This window comes from Phyllostomus hastatus, unplaced genomic scaffold (genome assembly GCF_019186645.2).
Source record: "Phyllostomus hastatus isolate PE091 unplaced genomic scaffold, TTU_PhHast_1.1 phas_scaffold_39, whole genome shotgun sequence".
Classification (NCBI taxonomy): domain Eukaryota; kingdom Metazoa; phylum Chordata; class Mammalia; order Chiroptera; family Phyllostomidae; genus Phyllostomus; species Phyllostomus hastatus.
The window spans coordinates 18,148,950-18,167,584 of NW_025334028.1; the positions used below are offsets into that span (position 1 = coordinate 18,148,950).

At 37.6% G+C, this 18,635-nt stretch overlaps 1 protein-coding gene across 8 annotated transcripts in view; it reads left to right on the forward strand.

The window, feature by feature from the left end:
- The window catches only part of PDLIM5 (PDZ and LIM domain 5), a 209,258-nt gene that overhangs the window by 84,453 nt on the left and 106,170 nt on the right, over positions 1–18,635 (forward strand). The window lies entirely within an intron of this gene.

Below are 18,635 nucleotides of genomic sequence, written 5' to 3' on the forward strand. Positions count from 1 at the left end.
AGTACAAAAAGTAATGAGAAGAACATAAGTATTTGTTTTCGAAAGATGACTTCAAGGTCTTCTTGTGGTTTGGTTCCTCCGGTGCTTTCTTTACTCTGGTGTGATGAATCCAAAGTTTTATTCCTGCTAATTTTACCACAGTACATCCCAAGGCCCAATCCACTTTTACTTTAGTTGGCTCTCTGGAGATCCTGTCTTCAGGTCTTGAGTAGCACCTTGTCTCCAGGCTCAAAGGGATGTAGCAAACCTGTGGGGAGAGGTCTGTAATATAAGCAATGTCATTAATTACAGGTAAGGTCTGACTTAAATGTTGTACATATATCTTTACCTTCACTTCTTGATCTATATACATATCTCCCACCCCAGTCATAGCCTGAACTGGTTGCCCGGACACAGTTTCATAAGGACTCAATTGAATCCAACTTCAAGGAGCCACCCTTATCCTGAGCAGGGAATTAGGGAAAGCTTGATCCCAATGGAGATGAATTTCTTGACACAGCTTGGCTATCTTTTTGTTCAAGGCATGATTCATCTTTTTTACCTTCCCAGAGGCTTGAGGTCTGTATGCCATGTGGAGTCTCCACTTGATTCTTAAAAATTGACTAACCTGTGTAATTTCTGAAACAAACGCAGCTCCATTATTGCTCATACCCTGCTGGGGAGGCCAAAGGGAGGGATTATTTCCTTCAGTAAGTCTTTCTCTGCCTCGAGGATTTCTCCATTCTAACAGGATAGGCTTCTACCCATCCTGAAAAGGTGTCAACAAAAACTAGCAAATATTTACACCCTTGGACCATTGGCATCTAGGTAAAGTCTATTTGCCAGTCCTCAAGTGAGCTCTGTTCTTGGTATTGCTTCCCTTCTTTCTTTTGTTGGGGATCTGCTTGGGATTGTTCTTCTGGCACACAACAAATCTAGCAATTACTTTTTGTACAGCTTTAGCAATTCCAGGACCTGTGAGCCACAGTTTGATATAGGCAGTTAATGAGTCTCTTTCATAGTGAGTAGCCTCATGAAAATGCTACTTGACTGGTTCTACTAAATGTTCAGGAAGCAGTGTAACTCCTTTCTTATTTCTCCACCCATTATCAGGACCTTCTTCATCAAGACCCCAACCCTTAGCTTTCTCTAAGTCTGAAGGTGAATATTCAGTGTCGGATTGTGACAGGGCTGGGACAGGTACCAAAGGCATTATAAATGTTCCTTTAGCAGCCTCCTTTGCTGCTTGATCAGCCAGATAGTTTCCTCTAGCCACTTCAGTGTCCTGTTTCCGATGCCCAGGTCAGTGCATAACTGCTACCAGTAAAGGTACCTGAATAGCTTCTAACAATTCTAAGATTTCTGCCATGTGCTTAATCTCCTTTTTATTGTAGGTTAATAGTAGTACTCTTTCCTTCCAGACTGAACCATGTGCTCGCAAAATTAGGAAAGCATACCTTGAGTCGATATACACATTCACTCTCTTTTCGTGTGACAATTCCAGTGCCCTCGTCAGTTCAATCAGTTCAGATTTTTAGGCAGAGGTGCCTGATAGCAAGGCCTTGGCCTCCACTACTCCTTCAGAGTCACAACTGCATATCTAGCCTCTCTGTTTCCTTTCTCTATATAACTGCTTCTACCTGCATAGAGAGTCCAGTCTGCTTCTTTTAAAGGGTGGTCCTATAAATCAATTCTGATAGAATAAAATTCATCAGTAATTTCAGCACAGTCATGTATTAGTGCAGCTGAGTCAGGCTTTGAGAGAAGAGAGGCAGGATTTAACTTAATTAAAGTTTTGGAAGAGATGTTGGATTGTTGAGAATTGCTTGGTACCTGCCCATTCTTCTAGCAGTGAGCCACAAATTTCCTTTTGCTCCAGCAGGCTCAACACTTGGTGGGGTGCATAAATGGTGATAGGCTGTCCCAAAGAAAACTCTTCATCATCCTATAAAAGCTCATAGATGGCTGTCACAGCTCTCAAGCAGGCTGTCCACCCCTGGACAGTGATCTAGTTTCCTTGACAAGTATGTAATGGGTTGTGAAATGTCACTAAGCATTTGGGTGAGGACTTCCAGGGCAATGCCCTGCCTTTCATGAATGTATAACTAGAGGGCTTTAGCAGGTTTGAAAGCCCCAGGCTGGTGCAGACACCAGGTGTACCTTCAGGGACCTAAAAGCTGGGGTATAGTCCTTCATCCATTCTAAAGGAATATACTCTAGTCTTTTCAGAGTTTTTCTGGTTTAACCTATCTGATGTAGAAAACAGCATGTTCACACAATGTCCAGCAGGCTGGCCCTCTGGCCCATCTCCCACTGGAAGTCATTGCAAAGAGTATTGCCTTGCCCTGGTAGGGGCTTGTCCTCCACCAAATTTTGATTTCTGACGGATTCAACACCGTGTGACCAATTCAGGCTCACTTTCACCAGTTCCATTAGTGGAATAGGAAGGAAGATCTCCCAGGGCTGCAGGGGCTGTGAGACCCTGATCGTACTTGCAGCAGCCATAATACCCAGATCTTCCTGGGCCCTCTCCTCTGAGCTTCTGCTATCTTTCACAAGCAAGAGGGAATTTTTTCTCGTCCATTAATCTGTTTCCTTTGAATCCTGCATCTTTATTATGTAAAGTCATGAAAATTTCTAGGTAAGGCATTTTGTCCCACTTCCCTGATCTTTGACAAAACAACTCTAACTGTAGTATAATACAGTAATTTAAAGATCCATTCAGTGGCCAACACTCTCTTGAGTTTTAGATTATTCCATACATAAACCAAACAGTGTTATAATAAAAGCTGCTTTCTTGTTAGTCATAGGTTTATAAGCATAGGTTAACCAATCAAGCTAGAAAACTCACTCCAAAAAACTTGTTTCCTGGAACGGAGGCATTTTCCCCAATTCTACTAGATAGAGCTCTGTAAGATCACGCAAACCAAACCAAAGGCACTTTAATTAAACCAGAAGATATACCAGACAGAGTTCTGTAAACCAGAAGGTGCCTTAATTTCTCATAATCTAAGTCATGACCTGGGATTGTAACTTAAACCAGAAAGCGCAGTGATTCAACCAAAAAGTAAAGGCAGTGGGAGGTGCTGAGAGTCAGAGGACGAGAGTCCCCGAATGAAATCACTTGGCAGCTGCTAGGGAGTCTCCAAATCTGCACCTCAGTGCCCCTGAGTCCAGACAGCCAATGGGACTCACCACCAAATACCCAGACTTACCAGAGAGCCCCACAGTCTGTCCCAGCAGAGTCACCAGAATATGAAATCAGAAAAAGTTGGCATTTATGTTGCCTGTCACTACCAGAACCAATAAACAGAGACAGGGATTGAATCTTTATGGGCACTTTATTAAGATGGCTAGTGGCCTGAAAAGACTGTGGTGTATGTACCCTAACAGACTGTCATATATTTCCTTTTAAGCGAGCCTTTTCTATAAGAAGAAATAAGTGTAGGTGAGGGATTTGGAATTCAGGGAAGAGGTTAGTCAGATAAAAGCTACAATTCAGCATTTCCCCTAACATCCTTTCATCCACTGACCAGTGATTTTCTGTCTGGGCCCTATGTCCTGTGTCCTGGGTGATTTTCCTTCTTTTATTTTTATTTTTATTTTTATTTTTATTTTTATTTTTATTTTTATTTTTAGTTATTCAAGTACAGTTTTCTGCCTTTTACTCCCATCGCAGCCCACCCCCCCAACCCTCCCAACCTCCCTCCCATTTCCACCCCTCCTTGTTTTTGTCCATGTGTCCTTTATACTTCTTCCTGCAAACCCTTCCCCTTTTCCCCTGAAATTCCCTCCCCTCTCCCCACTGGTCACTGTCAGCCTGTTCTCTATTTCAGTGTCTTTGGTTATATTTTGCTTGTTTGTTTGTTTTGTTGATTAGGTTCCAGTTAAAGGTGAGATCATACTGTATTTGTCCCTTACCACCGGGCTTATTTCACTTAGTGTAATGCTTTCCAGTTCTATCCATGCTGCCACAAAGGGTAGGAGCTTCTTCTTTTTTTCTGCTGCATAGAATTCCATTGTCTAAATGTACCATAGTTTTTTGATCCATTCATTTACTGATGGGCACCTAGGTTGCTTCCAGCATTTGGCTATTGTAAATTGTGCTGCTATGAACATTGGGGTGCATAGGTTCTTTTGGATTGGTGTTTCAGGGTTCTTAGGATATAATCCTAGCAGTGGAATTGCTGGGTCAAAAGGCAGATACATTTTTAGTTTTCTGAGAAAATTCCTTACTGTTTTCAGTAGTGGTTGTATCAGTCTGCAATCCCACCAACAGTGCACTAGGGTTCCCTTTTCTCTCCAACCTCTCCAACACTTTTTTGTTGCCTTGTTTATGGTAGCCATTCTGACAGGTGTGAAGTGGTATCTCATTGTGGTTTTATTTTATTTTATTTTTTTAGCTTTTTCTAAACATTTTTTATTTTAATTGTTGTTCAAGTACAGTTTTCTGTCTTTTTCTCCCATCCCAGCCAATTTGCATCTCTCTGGTAGCTAGCGATACTGAGCATCTTTTTGTATGTCTCTGGACCCTCTCTATGTCCTCCTTGGAGAAGTGTCTGTTCAAGTCCTTTGCCCATTTTTTAAATTAGGTTGCTTGTCTTCTTAGAGTGGAGTCGTGTGAGTTCTTTATATATTTTGGAAGCTGAACCCTTGTCTGAGTTATCATTGGAAAATATGTTTTCCCATACAGTTGGTTCTCTTTTTATTTTAATACTGTTTTCTTTAGCTGTGCAGAAGCTTTTTAGTTTGATGAGATCCCATTTGTTTATCTGTGTCCCGAGCAGCAGACTCTCCCTGTAACACAGTGGCTCAGATACCATCTTGATTGCTTATGGTCTCTTTTGGAGCACAAAGATCAATTGCTTGTGGTCTCCTGGAGTCAGGGTAGGCCTGAAACAACAGCCTTTTACATGCATTAACTACTAGGCTTATTAACTCTTACCTAAAATTAGAATTTCTCAATTCTTGAGTTCTACATCATTATTACAATGTTCTTTTAGGTATTCTATGTGAGAGTGGGAAATATGCTGGATTTAGTGGTAATTGGTTTGCAGCAAATACCATGAACATTAAAGAAACCAACATATTTTCTCTTTTCTCGAACCTTTCTCCTACTTTAAGTAGCTCATCTTCCTATAATCTTTTTTTCTTTCTTTAGAACCCTGAAACTGTTCCACTTGACTCTAAGGTATCAAAATGTCTTTGCTAAGCAATACATGTTTGTAGCTTGAATTTTGTATTTGAATTACAAAAATGTTTGTTAGCATCAGTAGATGTAGAGACCTTAAAAATATGAAGTACAGCTGTCCCGCTCTCTCCTCCACACATGCACAGGTGGGATGAATGTGGTGGCAGGAAGGAATAGAGTAGCATTGTTCAGTCACCTGAAATTTGAAGTTTTGAAAAGGAAGAATTTCTTAGATTCAGGATAGTGCAAAAGTGTGCCAGGATGTTGGACAAGAGAGAGTCTTGTTCAGAGTGATTCCATGCTTAAATTCCAGGGCGAGTTATAAGTTAGCACAGAAAATGTTCAGTTTTTCCAGGAATCAAATCAGATGAGCTAGGCTGGAGGTTGAGATCAAGAATAAATTAAGAAACTCAAAAGTATTATAAAAACCTTAGCAATATATGAGTGGGTCACAGATGAACTGAGTTTTCTGTGATTTTTGTGTGTGTGTAAATATATATATTTATTTATTGTATAATTCATACTCCCCAATTTCCTTTGTAACTCCTTCAGAAAACATATATTTAACTATTGTGGTATGCCAGTAACTATGCTAGGATTGGGGAAATAAGCACCTAATGTGAAGAAACAGATATTTTTATAATATAGGTCAATGATTTTCAGAATATCAGTATGTGCAGGTAGCATCTGGAGCATAGAAGAAGGAGACAAAAGAGGTGTCCCACAAGTGGAAGCTTGATTATTGAATAGCATTTTGCCAGGTGGTCAAAAATAGGAGCAAAGAGGGCATTCTAGGCAAAGAGACAGATTGGGGAAAGCCACATGGTGTTCTGAGTCAGTAGTTCACTATGGATAAAATGTACTTTTTGAGAGAATAAGAAGAGTAGGAGATGATTAGTGGGTTAAGAGGGTTCAGATTATAATAAAATATCTCAGCTGTCATAAATAAAAATTGGAATTTTTGTTCTTAGTTAATGGGAAACTATTGAAGAATCATCTTTAAATAACATATTTAATACTTATAGTTAATATTTATTGCACAGGTACTATGTGCCAGACATTCTTTTAAATGCTTTACATTTAACTCATTTAATCCTTTCAAGAACTCTGTTGTTTAGATGCTTTTATGAGTCTCCTATAAAAAATAAGAAAATGGAAGGAAACAATACCTAAGGTCAACCACCAGGATTACAACCCCGAGTATTCTGTGATGTGTGTAGGGCTGAGAAAGGAGACCAGGGAGGAGACTGTTTCACAGCTGTATGTGGGAACTGATGAAGGGCTGGGCTAGGAGAAAGTTGGGGTGGAGGAGTGAGAATTCTAATGGTGAAGGCTGAAGGTTCTGGAACTGGTTGGGTAACTTTCCTTAGAGCAGCTGTGCTGATTCATGTCTTACTGCCTCTTTTCTGTTGCTTTCCTCACATTGGAAACTGTCCATTCATTTTGTTTAGTTTTTTTCTCTTCTCCTCTGCCATTAGTAATACTTATTTACTCACTGTTTTAACAAATATTTATCAGGTTTTCAGTTGGTGTGAGCCTACATTACTGTAATTACAGGGGGGAAAAAAGGACACTGTTCCTGCCTTAAAGCAGTATTTGTTGTAGTATGACGAGTAAGATTAAGCATGGAACCTTCAATTCAAGTCATTGTGAGAGAGGTCATCAGAATGATACAGCCTTCCGGGAGAGCTGTGTTTGTTCGAATGTATACTTCATTCTCCATTTGCAATTCTAAAGCTATTTGAGATCGTTCTGCTTGGCTGTTGTGAGGTGTACAGCTCCTTGGTTTCTCAAAAGGTTGGTGCTGGGTCCTTGGAAAGCCATTACGTATTCTGTATTTTTAGGGACGTACAATACTGAGTGTCCTCCAACACGTACATACCCCACACCCACCCTGCATACCCCTTCCAAATTTCCCACCATTTTGGCCTTCAGAGAAAAAATCTCATGATGGAAAATGTCATTCACATTTCCTGCTGGACTATAAGTTCCTAAGGACAAAGGCCATACCTGTCTTGTGTACAGTAGTATGTCCTGACCTTTTCTATGGACTTGCTTCATGGTGTGCATGAAAATATTTGTTGAAAACTACATCTGAGGGTGAAAATTTCCTTAAAATACTTTAACCAGTAATTAGCACATGAAGGCACACAGAAATACAGAAATCAGTAAGGCTTTGAGCACAAGTTTGTGATGGTAAATAATACTATAATAAATTATAACCACTGATTGGCAAGAACAGTTTCGTGTGGCAGCCCCATATGCCATATCCCTTTCTGGGGAGTCGTAACTGTACGTTGGCATTTTAAGGTCTTTTTTATATATACTTAGTCCCTTCTTTTGTCCATTACCAGCAGGGGAATGAGGTAATTTATTCTTCCTATGGCCTCTGCACATTGTGAGAACAGAACTTACACTCACATCTTCTGTGCACACCTGAGAGGGGGCTAATGCAGAATACAACTTCTGTCCATCCAGATTGCTTCTCCCCTGAGAGTGGAGTCTGTGCCTGATTGGTCCTAATTTGATATTCATTGGGCCACGTTTACCAACAAGTGCAGTAAACTGTGCAGTAATAGGGCCATCATTTCTAAGTCCACTCACTTCTTCACCTTCTGTTTTTAGGTGTGGCAGATGCCCTGGGCTGAGGAGAGGCCTGCTGGTCTCTCTCACTTTCTGTTTCTTTTTAATCCGATGTTTTGATAAGTGAATGGAGTCAAGGAGATGGAATTTAAAGAATCCCCTCTTTGCTCCAACACAAAATAGAAACCCCGAATTTTGGGCCTTAACAGGGGCTTTCATTTATAAAGGCCTTACATTTACTTCTCACTTGCCAACCAGTCTTTGGTAGATCATAGCCCTTCAGAGAAGGAGGTTTCAGTGATCCATTTACTTTCTAGGGGAGAGGAGGTTTGGGGCTGCTATGTTTCTTTGGGTTAGAAGAAGAAATCATTGTGCTTCAATAGTTACACACTGATTAAAGCAGTATTTTACATCTTGGGTAATGCCTTTTCCTTATTAAACCATTAACACTATTTTTTAAAATTATTTATGTAGTTACTTTTAGAGAGAGGGGAATCAAGGGAGAAGGAAAGGGAGGGAAACAGAAATGTGTGGTTGCTTCTCACGAGTCCCCTGGGGACATGAAACCCTTTGGTTCGCAGGCTGGCACTCAATCCACTGAGCCACACCAGCCAGGGCTTCATTCACCCTATTTTTATAATCCCAACTGTTTCCAGTGATCTCACACTCCTTTTATTTAATCTATTTAATAGATTAAGAGTGAATGGTGCTTTCTCTGAGGCTACTGGTAAGTTTAGCTTTAGCCTAAGTTAGTGAAATAAATAAGAAAAATCATTAAAAGAGATAACTATTGTCTTTCCTAGAAATAAAGCTTAATGGTAACTGTTGGTAATTTTTAAAATGTATTTACTGGGATACCCAGTACATTTTGACAATTCATTTCACTGTGATGAAAGAAATGGGTGACATTTTCCACCTTGAGAAAATGCAAAAACAGACATTTGCTTTTAGAATGGTTGCCCCCATTCCTATTCACTCATTAATAGGACTCTCTAATATTTGTTGTATATATCAAAGTGCTTTAAATACACTCTCTCATCATATCTTTTCAACACTCTGTTTTGGTACTGTATTAGTTTCCTTTGGTAGATGTAACAAACTACCACAAACTAGGTCTCTTAAAACAACTGAAATCTATCCTCACAATTTTAGAGGCCAGAAGTCTGAACTCAAGGTGGCAGAAGGACTGCACTCCCTGTGGAAGCCCTAAGGGAGAACCCTTCCTTTCCTCTTCCAGCTTCCAGTGGCTGTCGGTATCCCTTGCATCTGTATCACTCCAGGATCAGCCTTCATAGTTTTATCTCCTCCTCTTTGTGTGTCTGTGTCTTCACTTCTGTCTCTTTTAAGGAGATTTGTCGTTGGATTTAGGGTCTACTCAGGAAGTCCAAGATGATCTCAAGAGGTTTAATAAATAGCACTCATAGGATCTGGGCATTAGGACATGGACATATGTTTTTTGGGGACCACTATTCAACCCACTACAAGTATATACTCTTACTATCCCCATTTTCCAGGGAGACATTGAGTAAGTGGTAAGTCTTAAGAACAGGAGCTGTGCCTCTCCATCACCACATTGTGATGTCTTGTGAATTTACTCAGCTTTATTTGTAAATGATCTGCTTTGAGGAATTACGTGTGTGATATCTAGTTCTTTAATTAGGAATGACTTAACACCTGCTAAGTTTCTTCTACTTATTGCATAGTGTGTGTTTTGGGAAGTTAAATGCATAGGATGAATTGCAGCCTGTTCACCATTGAAGAGAATTCATTGGTGAATTCTCTTGATGCAAAGCTGGTGTTATCTTGCTGTAGTTAACTTTAGCAGAAGAAGAGGCCTCTCCCTCCTTTCACAGCAGCATAAACTTGTTTTTCTGGTTCAGTGAAACCAATCAGAAACATCAGACTTCTAATCCTTACTTCATCACTTACTAGCTGTAGAGGTATGAACAAGTTATTTTAATTCTTAACACTTTAGCATACTAACCTGTAAATTAGGAATCCCTATTTTGTAGAGTGGTTAGATTAGTTGAAAAAGTTAAACCTGAGCATTTAATAAGTAGGTTGCTTAAATTAAGCATACAAATATTTTTAAAAATATAATTTCAATGTCTTTTAATTCCTCCAGGCTTATTTTGGCATCTTTAGTAATAAAAGTTGTACTTTTTAAACAATTCTCTATACCACAAATAATGGAGGGTATTCCTTTAAATTAAAAAAAAAATACATCAGCATCTTTCATTATTCGTGTTACATGTATGGTATCTTTTAAAGCCCAAATAGTATTTGCTTTGCCTGTTTGTGGTATCTTCCTCAATACACAATACATTTATTGTTTGTGTATTTTTTTTAAAGATCATTACTCTTACCAAGTGCCAGACACATATACCAAAACATTACCTGGTAAGGGAAACATTGCCAGAAAGTGTGTTACTCAGGTCACATCATTGTATTAATGTAGTTTCAGCATTTTGTCAGCATCTTGCTAAGGAGACATTCTTATTAAGGTTTGAGGTCGCTGTTTATTTTTAAGAGTACTATGTTCCAATTCTGAATAATATTTTCTAGACAAGAAACATGGCCATCTTTCATTTTATTGCCCTTTTTAGCAGATGTTCATAGAACTGGATGCTGATAGAACTGCCTCAGTCTAGTTGCTCTTCCTTATTCTTGTTTGTTTTTCACAGTTGCATAAGCCTATTTGATAATGTGATGGTGGTCGGATATACTTTCATCTACTTTTTAATGAAAGGCCTAATTTTTTTTCAATGTTGACACTTATCCTATTACATTACTAACAACTGAAAAAAATTCAAAAATGGATGTTTTAGAAAACTATTTTTTTGAAATGTTGTATTTCTTGGCATTTTATAAAAATTCTTAGACTAGTCTTAATGTAATTTATTTTAAATGCACCTGTTGATTATATAATGCAAAAGGCAATGAAGTTTTAAGTATTTGTGAATATTTATTTTCCCTTTTGTGCAGATAGTACAAATGATGAATACAAAATACATTTTGTCCATTAGCATTTGTGATATTTGTTTGAGAAATGTATATTGTAACAGAACTGATTATAGTGATGGATTTTTAAAAATATTCTGACCCAAATGATAGGATATTGTTACTAACTCTCCCTACTATTAATTTCTTCATGGAATAAAAAATGGTTTATTCCAGCCCTGGCTGGCATAGCTCAGTGGATTGAGTGTGGGCTGCGAATCAAAGCATCGCAGGTTCGATTCCCAGTCAGGGTACAGGCCATGACCCCCAGCAACCGCACATTGATGTTTCTCTCTCTCTCTCTCTCTCTTTCTCCCTCCTTTCCTGATCTAAAAATAAATAAATAAAATCATTAAAAAAATGGTTTGTTCCTACCACAACCCATTTAAATACCCAGACTTCAGAATGCTTGTACACACACCCACATTCTTATTAAAAGAAGGATAGTTTCAAATTGGAAGTAAAGATGTAAAAAAAAGAAGATAAACTTTACCTAGAGAAGTAAATGTAAGTGAAAAGGGTACTCAAGAGTTAAAGATTTTAACCTTAGTCATAGTTGATAGGCTTAAGTGATTAGTGCACATGGAAAGCTGTTATTCCTGGAACTGGAATGTAGGATTTTAGGAGTTCCGCAAGCAGTTCAACCTTTGTGTTCCAGGGGATCAGCAAGCAATGGAGATGGTATCTGAGCCATTGTGTTCCAGGGAGGGAACACTGATACAGAATTGTTGATTAAGACACAAAGAAGTGCTAGGAAAATCTCTCCTGACTGCAACTCTTATCCAATTAACCTTTTTTTCCAAGCTCTTTACCAACCCTTTCTTCTCCTCATAAAAAGGTCTGCTTTGAGATGAAATGTTAAGATGGTTTTTGAGGGTACATAACTCACCATCTTCTCAGATCGCCAGCATCTGAATAAAGTGCCCATAAAGATTCAACCCTTGTCTCCATTAGTTCTGGTAGTGACAGGCAGCACAAACTCCAACTTTTCCAATTTCACAAGTTACATTTTTCCTCTCTGCATTTACATTTTTAATATCAAACAAAAGCTATTTGGAAATCTTTAAAATTTACTCTGAAAAGGTCCCAGACATGTTTTGTTTCCTAATAGTTTTATTCTTTAGGGAAATACATTAATATGTTTAATTGTATATCTGATATTAAGTATGAATGATTTTTTATGTTACCAGTAGGTGCTTTGAAACATGTAGGTGCTCTTGATTTTTGTAACATTCAGGAATAATTTGAAGTAACTTCTAAAATATAAAGTTAATTTTAATTTAATCTATAGTAATAGATATGAAAACATCAGGCATATCGAACTTTTAAACTTTAATGTTTTAGTGTACATATTATTTTTATTTAATATATTCAACTCTAATATTCCTTTTGACAACAGGTCATTCATTTATAAAATCTAAACATTTAATGGATTTGCGGTATTTGAAATTGCATCTAGGTTATGTTGTGGTTATCTCAATTAGTATAATATCATCTAGGTTTACAGTTAATCTTAGTGATTTTATGTTTAAGAAGTAAAAGCATTTATCGAAAGTTAGTGATAAAACTTGTTTTCCTGAAAACATTGGGCCATGGCTAATTCTGACTGACTGAATTTTCTAGATAAATTAACATTGAGTACCTCAGTTTTTTAAAATGGTTACTGTAACATTTTTATAAATGTCTATCAAAAATTATTTGGTTTTGTATTAGTTTCCCATTGCTGCTGCAACAAATGACCACAATTGTAGTGGCATACAACCCCTCACAAATTCTGGAAGTCGGAAGTCCAAAATGAGTCTCAGTGAGCTAAAATTAAGGTGTCTGCAGGGTTGTCTTCCTTTCTGGAGGCTCCAGGGGAGAATCTATTCCCTTGTCTTTTTCATCTTCTAGAGACTGCCTGCTCTCATTGGCTCCCCTTCTTTTCATCTTTTCATCAAGGTGGCAAAGGCTATGGAGTCTGTCACATCACATCACTTTAATGAAACCTGAAAAGACACTGGAGTTCAGGCTGCCTGTCACTACCAAACCCAATAAGCAGTGACAGTGATTGAATCTTTATGGGAACTTTATTCAGGTGGCCAGCGATCTGAGAAGATGGCGGGTTCATACCCTAACAGACCATCTTGTTAGGGTAGACTGTCTTTTCTTTCCAGGCCAAGATTTTTATAGCAGGAAATAAACAAGGTGCAGTGAGGGGTTTCGAAGTTCAGGGAGGGTCAGGTAGAAGATACAATACTTGCTAAACTTAAATTTTCCAACTCTTAAGTTCCCTGTCACTAACACTTATTCTTTGGTCTCCCTTGTCCACATTTTGGGACTCTTGTCATTACATTTGGCCCACTGGATAACCCAGAATAATCTCCCTATTTTTTGGTCATCTGATTAATGTTATGTAGCCGAGGTGGCTAACAAAGGACCTGGAGCCAGAAAGTTCAATTAAGGGCTTTTATTCCTTGCAGGGCACTGCAGGCAGGCGGGCTGCGTCTGGGAGGGAAAGGGTAGAAGGGCATTTAAGATATGTAGCAGACCCCTGGGAGAGGGTGAGTCACCCTGCTGGTCTGTTCCAGGTGTCCTGGGTATCTGATCAGGGAGGGCTAATTCTGTAGCAGGCTCAAGGGAGAGGGGAGGGGGCAGTGAGGATTCAACTGGTTTCCAGCAAGACACCAGTGGCTATGCCTCAATTCCTTCTGATATGGGGAATCTTGTGGTCAGGTATTTAGCTGGTGGTGTATACCTTATTTGTTCCAGTGTAGGCAGTGGGTTAACTCCATGTCCCAGTACATTCTAATAATTAGCAGTTTTAATTCCATTTTAAAGGTATCTTAATTTCCTACTGCTGTGTAATTTAACTTTATTTATTGATACAAGTCTGGAGATTAGGACAGGACCATTTTTGGGAGGCCATTATTCTGCCTACTACACTTTGCCTTCTTAAGTCTTGAATATGTGTACTGAAGTAATTATGTATAGCTATGAAGATTGCATGAGATAGGTGCTTCAGTTCCCTTATTTTATCACCATCTATTACCTGGGAAAGAAATCATAGTCCCTTCTGGGCTTCCCCCCAGCTTGGTTGGTGGGCCTTCTTTGTGGTTCGCTAGTACTTTCTGTATGTTACTACACTTCACTAACACAGTAGGGATTTTCTGTACCAGAGTTGTTAAGGGCTGTTGTTGGGATATTATTGTTTGATACCCCTTTTCACTCCTGAGAAGTACAGTGTTATTAAATGATCTTCAATTGTTGTCTTTATTACCTTAAAAAAATAAAGGCCTTTATTATCTATATCATTACCTCTCTCATTGTTACCACAATTGATATGTCTGACTTCTGGTCACTTAGGGTGACATTTTTTTGAGATATCTGATCTCAGTGATATTCTAGTCTTGTTCTAGTCTTTTTGATGTCTGCCGCAACATCCTTTGTTCTGTCATACATATGCTCTTTGTGTACAGGAGAATTGTCTTTTAAGATGAAGAAATGGAAGTTTGAGTAACTGTACTCATCAGTGGCTGTTGTAGCATTTGAACTCAGGGTACTTAATACAGGAGAGCCCATGCTTATCACTGGACTGAATTGTCACCCAACATTCATTCCAAACCTCCAGTCTTTTCTTTCGAAATCCATTTGTCTTGACATTTTAATAAGGTCTTTGCATCTAGAAGGGAGAACCTGCACATAAATTTCATTAATGCCAGGAGGATAGTAAAATAGAATAACTTTCACTCTGCTGGATTCTGAGGGATAATGCCTGTGTTTTAGTGGATTCAGTAGAAACAGTTCATTTACACCTAATTTTTAGTTTAGGAGGAATAAGGAATTGGGCTATTTTCATGACCTTCTAAGGGAAAATAGGAGAGGAAATTGAGGGGTGAACCAGAAGACATCAGATATAAAGTGTCTGTTTACTCCCTGTGAGTCACTCACATTATTCTGCTTTAAAAACATGTTAGGAATTCATCTAATCTTCTTCAGGACGCACCCACTTCCCTGGAAGCCTAGTGTAGTTCATGGATAAAGTGGTCTTACTCAGCTCACCACTTTTGCTATGCAGTCACCTTGCCAATGGTGATTTGATGTCCTGCTACAGGCCAAATCCTTCTATTCTGTCCTAGTTTCTTACTTACATAAATGAGTACCTGACTAACAGATATTTCACCTACCCTAACTCTGCCTTGGCGGTGTTTCTATGAGCTCATAAACCACCTAAATTACTAAGTACATAATGATCACTTTGTCCTTTAATTCATGTTTTGCTTTAATTGGCTGCTCTTCTTAGTTTTCTACATTCTTTGTTCTCACAGATGATTATTTGCAGAAAACATCCCTTTTATGCATATATACTCTGTCCTAAAAGTTAAGATACTTCGTTTGTATGCCAGTACTCTGTTTGGGGCAAGATAGTGCCTGCAAGCTTCATATTCTTATGTACAGTGAGAAGATTTTTTACTGAGTAATACATGGTTAGTTGCTAAATCACTTTTATACTCTTCTATCTCTATTTCAATGCATGCATTTTCATTTTCCTCTTAGATCACCTGTTTGTATGTACTCTCAGAAAAGGCCCTATGAGGTCTGACAATATGAACTTACATTTTAACATATTTACATTTCTTTAGTTTTGATTTTTCCTTTTTGTAGAAGGTGTAAAAATACTCTCTAAATTGGAAACTACTAGAAATCAGAATTTACACTCTTCGCTTGTCAGCTTTTTTTTTTTTTTTCAGAAAGATCTAGAAATCTTTTATGCATCATTGGTTAAACTCTTAAGAGTAACTGAAGTTACAGAGATTTGGCATATGAATAGTCTCTAACATATTCAAGGCAATACCCCGAAAGTGATTCCTGCCTCTAGCAAAAGTGTTTTTTGGGAAAAAATGTATGTTTATATGTATATATATTTAAATATTTATATATATAAAAATAATTTGGGGCTGAGAAAATTCAGTTAAAACCTGAGAAAATTTTTTGATTATAGCAAATTATTGCTATCTCAATCTCCTGGATAAATGAAGTATTCTTTTTAGCTGAAGGAAACCACATGATATAATGGAAAGAACATGGGAGCTGAAGTTATATCTTGGTAACACTTGATTTCTGTATTAGAATGTGCATGATTTAGCATTTGAGAGGGTTCAGCTTTTTTAAAAATAAATAATGTGTATTATAAAGTGACAAAGATGAAGTTATAGATGACAGCATGGTATAATGAAAAAAATTTTCATTATGTTGTTAGTCCAAGATTTAAGTCACTGCTCTATCCTTTACTAGCTGTAGGGACCTTAGGAAAATTTTATTTTTTTCTTTTCTTTTTAAAAGGCAAAATTTTGTTAATTTATTTTTTTGAGTGACCAATATTCTCATATTCTTCAGAACCCAAAAGATACAAAAGTTTTTAATGTAAATTCTCTTCCCTCTTGTCCCTTAGTTATCTGATTCTTGAGAGCAACCAATGGGAAAAAGTTCAATATATTTTGATAATACTGTGTATTTAAACACTATGCAGCTCTATTTTTGCAGATACTTTATATATATAAGAGCAATACATATGAACATTTTCCCCTTTCCCTACATATGACAGATAGTGTGCATACTGTCTGTCGTCATATCTTGCTTTTTTAACTTTTTAAATTATCACATTATTGTGGGGATCTTTCTATATCAATAATAAAAATGTGCTCATTTAAAAAATAGGAAAATAGGTACATAATGTTCTATTATATGGGTCTACCAAAATACATTGAACTGCTTTCCTATTATGGACATTCATTTTGCTCTTAAAAGAGCTTCAGTGGTTCACTTTATGCATCATTTGATCCATGTGCAAGTATATCTGTGGGGTAAATATCTAGACATGTCCATTCTTCATCTTTAGAAGAGGACAAACCCTGCAGACATCAGAGTGCTGTTTGCATAAAGTGTTTTGTGTGCTCAAGTAACATTGCTTTTCTTTTGTCCCTGCTGTAGCAAGCACATATGATATTGTGAGGCATGGGGCAGCCAAATGCAAGTTGAGACGTCATGAGTGTCAGCATTCTTGTTGTTGCTTTTGATATGCCTGTGCTCATAGAATGAGCCCTTTGGGTTTTGTCACGTGGCTGTCCTCCAGAAGTAGTTTGTGTTTCAGAGCAGAAACAAACATTTCTGAACTCTCTCCTTCTTAAAAATATCTCACTTTTAATAAGTACATTATGTCCTTTGACATGTTATACATCACACCAAGATTGAAAATATTATCTTTGATTTTTTTAAAAAATCACTAGTAGAGTGTAAAGCAGGCATTTTCTTGTAACCTTGCCCTTCTGTTTTACTTGTAATGTGACTTGGAATGGGAGAGAGCATTCTTGATGAGCATAAGAATTGAAGCTCACCTTTTTTACTCCACTGCTTGCAAATTTTCCTTAGGCTTCAGAAGATGCATCTTCTTCTGCTTTTGACATATGACCATGTCACAAAAATCTTGAGAGTTCTTTCATTTTTATTTTCTAGTTTGAATCCTTGGCTTTTGGCCCATTAACATTTTATAATAGTCTGAGATTTTTTTTATTTTACCTGTATAATTTCAGCACTTGAGTGAACTTTTTTAATAGCATTCATTGTCTGAGGCACACCTTGCTGTGGGATGCATAAGAAGATGATAAAAATGAGAACAAGAGCCATGTCCCAGGATTCCTGTTAAATAATTAATAATAGTAAGTCATTGTTCTGATTTATATATAGTAATTCATATAATACAGCATCTTCCCTGTGAAGTACATGATATTCTTTTCCCCCACTTTATAAAATATATGAGCAAGGTAAAGCACAGAAAGATTAGGAAATTTACCTGAGGTTACCCCTTTAGTGAACAGCAGCACCTTGCTTTGAATCCAGAAAGCCTGGCTCTAGAATTCATACTCTAGTATGCTAGAGTATGAACTTTATTTAACTGATGCATCCTTAGGGTGGTATTGTAGAGCTCTTAATGTCCACTGAAATCTACATTAAATGGCTTTCAGCTTCCTCCTATTGCCTATCTCTACCTGCCCTTCTTTTATACCTTCACACTGCACAATCTCAGTCAGTCAATCCGCCCCACCCCCCCCAACCACCATCTTTCTCCATCTTAGGCTCTGCACAGCTGGCCTATGGCCAAAGTGCCATTGTGGTACTAAATTTAGATTTGTACTTTTGCTCACTTTTTTATGTTCTGGTTCTTTTCTCTGAAGTCAGTGCCTATTTTTTTGCCACCCTGCCCTGTCTCTTTTGTCACTTCCAGTGTTGGTTATGAACCTCTGGTATTGCTCTTTTTTTTGAATTCTTTTTTATCTTTGACACCTGCTACTTATCAGCATTGTATAGAGGCTGTAAATCTATTAGAGCATTCCTCTTTTTTGGCACAGTGAATGGATCAGTCACTTTTCTCAGCTATATTTAATGGCCCTGGTTATCAGAGGTGGCTGCCTTATTATTGAAGGAGGAATTTTTGCCAGCTACTTTACTCATTCATTCTTAAACATTTATTAAACACCCCTTAGGCCAAGTTCCTTACAACTTCTAGGAAAGTTGAGATTGGTAAATTGTATCATGTTCAGAAGGCTTGGAATATGGAGAGGTCTTATACATATCAGGATTCTAAAATTCTTTATTAAATCTTTAAGAGATATGAGTATGTCTCCAAAAAAAATAATAATGATACTGGTATCATATTTTTATGATGATTTGTAGATATGTAAAGCTTCTTTTATATGTTTCCTTGCTGAAGTCAGCAGTATAATATTCAGCATACACACAAATACACACATATGAATTATATAACGATTCCATAGAATTATAATCTGAGTAAGTTTTCTTCATTTGCTTATTTTATAAGGTTTGATTCAAGATATCTCTGTAATCT